We start from the raw sequence: 8,539 nt of genomic DNA on the forward strand, positions 1-8,539 counted from the left end.
TCTATTCTTGGGCAAGGAAGGAGCCGCGTGAAAACAAGTCTTTATTAATCCATAATCTGCCCCGTAATCATAATTGTGTGTGAAAACGATTAAAAGTGCTTGTTTTACTGCCTCTTGTGTTCTTTTCTTTTAGAAACTGCAGTGATATGTACGTATTGGTACGCATTTAGCATTTAGCAAAAATGTTGCCAGAGGAACGTTTTTCCAATGAGCCTGTGTTGGAATCGTACTTATGGTGCGAAGAGCTCGGGTACAAATCCTGTGAAAGACCAGTCGCAATATACGAGCTGGAAGTTAAAAAACAAGCTTGAATACCATGGTTATGATTACGTTTCTATGTCGCATTTGCTTTTGTTAACACTATCGGTTGGTTTAGGGTAAAGTGTAGGTGTACGTTTTAAACCGTGATGGAGCATTAATCTAGCGCCACTTACTGGACATTTCAATTCAGAACTGCAGTGATACGTACAAACTCCAACGTAATAAAACATTGCCATTTCACTTTGAAACTGTCGAAGTGTGATGCAACGTAGTTTGCGTTTTGCAAAAATGTTGCCACTAGTACGTTTTGCCTGGGCTGTACAATTCTGTAGCAGCTAAGCTACTGAGCAAGCTCAATAAGTCAGTAAAGGTCCCACTTTATATTAAGTGGCTTTTTACAATGTACTGGGGACAGGTGTGGTTACAGGTGAGATACGGGTAAGGTTGGGGACAGGTGTCATACGGGTAACGTTAGGGACAGGTGAGATACGGGTAAGGTTAGAGACAGGTGTGATATGGGTCAGGTTAGGGACAGGTGAGATACGGGTAAGGTTGGGGACAGGTGAGATACGGGTAAGGTTAGAGACAGGTGTGATATGGGTCAGGTTAGGGACAGGTGAGATACGGGTAAGGTTGGGGACAGGTGAGATACGGGTAAGGTTAGAGACAGGTGTGATATGGGTCAGGTTAGGGACAGGTGAGATACGGGACGGGTTAGGGACAGGTGTGATACGGGTAAGGTTAGGGACAGGTGTGATATGGGTAAGGTTAGGGACAGGTGAGATACAGGTCAGGTTGGGGACAGGTGTCATACGGGTAACGTTAGGGACAGGTGAGATACGGGTAAGGTTAGGGACAGGTGAGATACGGGTAAGGTTGGGGACAGGTGTCATACGGGTAACGTTAGGGACAGGTGAGATACGGGTAAGGTTAGGGACAGGTGAGATACGGGTCAGGTTAGGGACAGGTGAGATACGGGACAGGTTAGGGACAGGTGAGATACGGGTAAGGTTAGGGACAGGTGTGATACGGGTAAGGTTAGGGACAGGTGTGATACGGGTCAGGTTAGGGACAGGTGTGATACGGGTCAGGTTAGGGACAGGTGTGATACGGGTAAGATTAGAGACAGGTGTGATATGGGTAAGGTTACGGACAGGTGTGATACAGGTAAGGTTAGATACGGGTAAGGTTGGGGACAGGTGTCATAAGGTTAGGGACAGGTGAGATACGGGTAAGGTTAGGGACAGGTGAGATACGGGTAAGGTTAGGGACAGGTGAGATATGGGTAAGGTTAGGGACAGGTGAGATACGGGTAAGGTTAGGGACAGGTGTGATACGGGTCAGGGACAGGTGAGATACGGGTCAGGTTAGGGACAGGTGTGATACGGGTCAGGTTAGGGACAGGTGTGATACGGGTAAGATTAGAGACAGGTGTGATATGGGTAAGGTTACGGACAGGTGTGATACAGGTAAGGTTAGATACGGGTAAGGTTGGGGACAGGTGTCATAAGGTTAGAGACAGGTGAGATACGGGTCAGGTTGGTTACAGGTGTCATAAGGTTAGTGACAGGTGTGATACGGGTCAGGTTGGGGACAGGTGAGATACGGGTCAGGTTAGGGACAGGTGAGATACGGGTAAGGTTGGGGACAGGTGTCATAAGATTAGTGACAGGTGAGATACGGGTAAGGTTAGGGACAGGTGTGATACGGGTAAGGTTAGGGACAGGTGAGATACGGGTCAGGTTAGGGACAGGTGTGATATGGGTATGGTTAGAGTCAGGTGAGATACGGGTCAGGTTGGGGACAGGTGTCATAAGATTAGTGACAGGTGAGATACGGGTAAGGATAGGGACAGGTGTGATACGGGTAAGGTTAGGGACAGGTGTGATATGGGTAAGGTTAGAGACAGGTGAGATACGGGTAAGGTTAGGGACAGGTGTGATACGGGTAAGGTTGGGGACAGGTGTCATAAGATTAGTGACAGGTGAGATACGGGTAAGGTTAGGGACAGGTGTGATACGGGTAAGGTTAGGGACAGGTGAGATACGGGTCAGGTTAGGGACAGGTGTGATATGGGTAAGGTTAGAGTCAGGTGAGATACGGGTCAGGTTGGGGACAGGTGTCATAAGATTAGTGACAGGTGAGATACGGGTAAGGTTAGGGACAGGTATGATACGGGTCAGGTTAGGGACAGGTGAGATACGGGTCAGGTTAGGGACAGGTGAGATACGGGTAAGGTTGGGGACAGGTGTCATAAGATTAGTGACAGGTGAGATACGGGTAAGGTTAGGGACAGGTGAGATACGGGTCAGGTTGGGGACAGGTGTCATAAGATTAGTGACAGGTGAGATACGGGTAAGGTTAGGGTCAGGTGTGATACGGGTAAGGTTAGGGACAGGTGAGATACGGGTCAGGTTAGGGACAGGTGTGATATGGGTAAGGTTAGAGTCAGGTGAGATACGGGTCAGGTTGGGGACAGGTGTCATAAGATTAGTGACAGGTGAGATACGGGTAAGGTTAGGGACAGGTGTGATACGGGTAAGGTTAGGGACAGGTGCGATATGGGTAAGGTTAGAGACAGGTGAGATACGGGTAAGGTTAGGGACAGGTGAGATACAGGTAAGGTTAGGGACAGGTGTGATACGGGTAAGTTTGGGGACAAGTATGATACGGGTAAGGTTAGGGACAGTGGCTTTTTACAATGTACTGGGGACAGGTGTGGTTAGGGACAGGTGTGATACGGGTAAGATTAGGGACAGGTGAGATACGGGTAAGGTTAGGGACAGGTGTGAGACGGATAAGGTTAGGGACAGGTGTGATACGGGTCAGGTTAGGGACAGGTGTGATACGGGTAAGGTTAGGGACAGGTGTGATACGGGTAAGGTTAGGGACAGGTGTGATACGGGTCAGGTTAGGGACAGGTGTGATACGGGTAAGGTTAGGGACAGGTGTGATACGGGTAAGGTTAGGGACAGGTGTGATACGGGTCAGGTTAGGGACAGGTGAGATACGGGTAAGGTTAGGGACAGGTGTGATACGGGTCAGGTTAGGGACAGGTGTGATACGGGTAAGGTTAGGGACAGGTGTGATACGGGTAAGGTTAGGGACAGGTGTGATACGGGTAAGGTTAGGGACAGGTGTGATACGGGTCAGGTTAGGGACAGGTGTGATACGGGTAAGGTTAGGGACAGGTGTGATACGGGTAAGGTTAGGGACAGGTGTGATACGGGTCAGGTTAGGGACAGGTGTGATACGGGTAAGGTTAGGGACAGGTGTGATACGGGTCAGGTTAGGGACAGGTGTGATACGGGTCAGGTTAGGGACAGGTGTGATACGGGTAAGGTTAGGGACAGGTGTGATACGGGTAAGGTTAGGGACAGGTGTGATACGGGTCAGGTTAGGGACAGGTGTGATACGGGTAAGGTTAGGGACAGGTGTGATACGGGTCAGGTTAGGGACAGGTGTGATACGGGTAAGGTTAGGGACAGGTGTGATACGGGTCAGGTTAGGGACAGGTGTGATACGGGTCAGGTTAGGGACAGGTGTGATACGGGTAAGGTTAGGGACAGGTGTGATACGGGTCAGGTTAGGGGCAGGTGTGATGTAAAAACATGCATGTACACAATAAGTCCATTGTATCAAATTATTAATTTCAATGTAAGTAGACAGTACTTAAACCCACTTAATACACTCTACAAAATGCTGGGTTGTCTTAACCCAATTTTGGGTCAAATATGGACAAACCCAAACGTTGGGTTAAAAATGTAATAAAAAATGTTACCCATCAGCTGGGTTTGTCCATATTTGACCCAAAATTGGGTTAAGACAACCCAGCATTGTTTTAGAGTGTATAAAGTAGGAGCGCAGTAAAGCATATGGAGCTGGTAAGGTGATGCTAACTCCAAAATATATTCGTTTACAAATCATGCTCTATGGTAGAAAGTGTTTTGAGGTCATAACACAATTGTCGGCGCGTTCGGTCCGAGACCGCAGAGGTGAACGGTTTGGGGGAATTCATTAGCGTTCAGACAGTGGCTAGTGTTACCGTGTCCGAGACCCTGCGCTGTAAGCAATACCTCGAGATGACATTTCCTCAAGCCAACCGGGAGATGATTAGAGAATGGGCTGTGATGAAACAACAAGGCTGAGATCTTTATCAGGGTTGAACATCCTCTCTCTCTCTCTCTCTCTCTCTCTCTCTCTCGTTGGCTCAGATGGCGTCTCTCGTGGGAGCTGACTATAAGTACTCCATCAAACCGACTGCATTAGTGTAATTTCGTCCCAGGAAATTAGCAGAGCCAAGCGGCGCCAATTAGAAGTCAATAGCTGGCTTTATTAATCGAGCTAGCCATCGCACTTGATTGGATTAAGCTGTGTGTGTGTGTGTGTGTGTGTGTGTGTGTGTGTGTGTGTGTGTGTGTGTGTGTGTGTGTGTGTGTGTGTGTGTGTGTGTGTGTGTGTGTGTGTGCACGCACTTGCTGATTGTGTCTCATTGCTTCTTTCTGCAGCTCAGTTAAAGTCTGACAGTGAAATACAGGCGAGAGAACTTAAACTTATAAACCAGTCTGTTTACACCATCAAATATTCAGTCAATATGTTGTATGATTGTTGTTTATTTTGGTAACTTTACAATAAGGTTAATTAGTTCATGTATTAACTAACATGAACAAACAATGATCAATACATTTGTTACTGTATTAGTTAATCTTTTTTAATGTTAGTTAATACAAATACAGCTGTTCATTGTTTGTTCATGTTAGTTCACAGTGCATTAACTAATGTCAACAAATACAACCTCTGATTTTAATAACGTATTAGTAAATGTGGAAATTAATATTAACTAAGATTAATAAATGCTGTAGAAGTATTGTTCATTCTTAGTCATGTTAACTAAGGTAGTTAACTAATGTTCAATAATGATTTATTTTTATTTCCAGCTGTAGACTAGGATGGATCTATTTTGCTGTGTTTATGCAATATGTTTGTTATTGCATCTGAAGAATATCTGTGTGTCTTCTAATGTTCGTGGGTCATTTTGGCCTCCGCCACCTTCATTACCTACTCATATATGTGGGATTATAATACGCAGAATGGATTTGAGCGTAATCTCACAACGCTGTTACAATCCTCTAAATTGCATTTTTAATCCGTCTCCGACATGGTCTGTGTTCTGGCTGGAGACGAATGGAAACATTGATCAATCTGTTTCTGTTGTTTACAGTGCAATACAATCTTGTCGGAGTCTTACCACCAGACTGCCAAAATAAACCTTTACTAATCTGCTAATGGGGAGTGAATTGAGAAAATGTACCTGACATAAATATCCCTTACTTACCGTGCACCTGCAATATTTCAAACAATTTTATGTCCCATTGACAAAGGATTATTTCGCTGTTTTGCCTCAAATATGTAGGGTCATTGCTTTCACTGGAGACTCATCACACACTCGACCGACTAAAGTATATCTCATTTAAACTTTGGTCAAATAATGCTGGGTTATTGCACATTTATTGCTAAAGGAGAAAGACCAAAGGCTTTCTCTTTGAATTTTAGTGCATCAAATATTATAATCTTTCTTTCATTAAACTGGGGGAAAATTTTAGACAGCCAAACTTTGACAAAGACTTCTTGTTCCAAACTTTAAGCGATAAATATATCTGTGTGTCATATGATAATTGTCATGGAGACGGCAGATGGATCCCAGTGGGCACAAACACATACAATGAAATCGGACCCAAAATAGAGCCTTGAGGGACACCATATTTAAAAGGGAATCACAGAGGATGAAGTGTTTGCAAAATTAACAGAGAATGAAGATGTGAGTGAAACCCCATGAATTCCATTTTGATGGTCTTTGTGATCAGTTATTGAACGGAACTGAATCAACACTGAACTGACCTCAGATGAACAGTGACACTATTGTCTTTATAGAGTTGCTTTACAGCAGAACTGTATTCTGTTTGCATCAGCGATCATTATTTTCATTTTTATCCCTGTAAAGCTGCTTTGAAACACTTGTATTTCGCATCAGTGACTACTTGCTATTGGTCTAATTTTATTTCTCATTAATGAGAGTGTTTCAGCACCTTGTCTTTTCAAGAAATTAAACATCCCGAGAAAAAAACAAGTCCCTGAAGCGCAATAAAAAAAAAAAAATTGTTTTCAAAGTGCTACAAGAAATAAATCACAGATTGTGGTTGAGGAAAACAGTCTTTGTGATGCTTGCGATTATTAAGATGTGACTAACTGCTCACGCTGGCAATAAAGTCTTGATTTATTTCGGTAACAGTCTTTCAACCAAAACTTTGATTTCCCAGCTCCTAGAGTATCAGATGAAATGAAATTGTCAGTTAATGTTGGGAAAGCGTGTTTTATGTGAGCTGTGCTCGTACACTGAATGCTGAAAGCTGAATTTGTAATGTTTACTCAACGATCCTCTGCTAGTCCATCATCACAAAGATCATCATTGAGTTCTGGAATCATGTGAGGGAAACATCGAGGGCATGACCACAGATGAAGAGCAGTGAACTCTAGAAGAGCCCGAGGATGAATAATAGCATCTATACTTGCGTTATCACTCACAGGCTTTCACCTCCCGTTTCATAACTTAAAGAGCAAAACGTTCTCAGAACATATCTTTTGATAGCTGAATGAAACTTGTGTTATAATAGATGCACTTTACATAGTTATTGAACTGAACTGAATCAACACTAGACTGAATTGATCTGAATAATGACACTATTGGGTTTTTAGAGCTGCTTTACAGCTGAATTTGTCTCATATTTGATGAAGTTTGCATCATTAGGGCTTGCATGGAAAAAGACATCAGGGAAGTTGATGAGGAATGCCAGATCTAGAACCGCGGCGTGGGTCTCGAGGGATCGCTGCTCCTGGTCGAGGGAGAACAGCTGGACAGCCGGTAAGTCCATCTCGGTTAGGTCCGTTCTTCTGTCACGTAACGCGGCAGTAAGCACACGAAGACGAGGAGGAACAGGAAACAGGATCTTTTAATAGCAAAAACTCCGGAAACATCAAACACACGCTATAACATAGACGAGAACGGATGAAAAATGAGGGAGAACACAGGGTACACATGCAAGGGCAAACAAAGGAACTTAATCAGGTAATTAACTGGACACAGGTGAATGAAATGACTAATTACACTGACTGGGGAAACACAGAGCATGCATGTTACAACTCTATGAACACTGACAGAGTTCACGTGACGGCAGCAAACGATGAAAAAATGCAAGATCTCCAGACACGTTTTTGTCAAAGTTGACCTTTTAACTTCAGCGCGTGGTTTTCAGAACGGCAGAAAAACAATGATAAAGCAGTGCAGTGGAACAACTCGTTTCTAATACACCTGTGCAGATGTTGCCCTGTAATGAGTTTAACTTGTTGCACTGAACTCTAGTAATGCCCTAAAATCCTAAGCAAACTACTATACACACAGTATACTACACTTAAATGTAGTTGCACTGCAGCAAACTACTTAATGTTACAGTTAAAACGCATTTGATCTGCAAACCAGTTTTCAATGCACAGCTCATTATGAAAAGGCTGCACTAATTTCTGCAGGCCTTAAGAACAGGGTTGTGATTGTGTTTCCGTTGCAGTACGTTTTGTTTGTGCAATGAAATGTGTTTCTTATAAGAAGTTCTCATGAGAGCGAGCCGTTCGTAAAGCTTCTTTGTTATATGTTTTCTGGTTTCAAAGAGAGCATTGAAATCCTGCTGTTTGGAAACCCAGAGGGCATTGGCTTACTGAAACTCTATCATGGTTCAAATCACTTTTTGTCTTTCATTGGACATGGCGGGACAACAAATTACTGTTCCTCTGTCCTGCTCTGAGATTACGCTCACTTCTATAACGCGCAGGGCATGTGGAGTGCAGTGGCTGGAAATATTAGCAGTCCAGAGACATGAATTATTAACATCCATGAAACATATCATAGCTTCTGATGAAGAAATGTTGTAGACGATGATGCAGGTTACTTCAGTGAACATTAACACAGAAGGAATACCGAAACAGTTCGGAATGTTCCTGAATGTTCACAACGTCTAGTTTCTTAAAAGTTCTATAAATGTTTTTTTTCTTGGTTATTAGGAAACATTCCATTTTGCGAACGTTATGGAAATGTTACTTTTAAATGTTCTCCTGAAACAAGTGGCGACATTTAAAACTAAAACATTTCAGAAAACAAAACGCTCCATCAACGATGTATAAATAATGTTTTTTGTGCTAACGTTTTGAGAATATTACTAAAGACCAGATA

At 43.5% G+C, this 8,539-nt stretch overlaps 1 long non-coding RNA gene across 1 annotated transcript; it reads left to right on the forward strand.

Moving 5' to 3' along the window:
• The first annotated feature begins 683 nt into the window (after nt 1–683).
• On the forward strand, nt 684–934 carry LOC311294172. The gene is made up of 3 exons (XR_014628024.1): nt 684–715; nt 797–823; nt 878–934. It is a non-coding gene; the product is annotated as an uncharacterized lncRNA (long non-coding RNA).
• Nucleotides 935–8,539: the final 7,605 nt, after the last annotated feature.

The sequence above is a fragment of the Rutilus rutilus genome (genome assembly GCF_951802725.1).
Source record: "Rutilus rutilus genome assembly, chromosome: 7".
Classification (NCBI taxonomy): Eukaryota; Metazoa; Chordata; class Actinopteri; order Cypriniformes; family Leuciscidae; genus Rutilus; species Rutilus rutilus.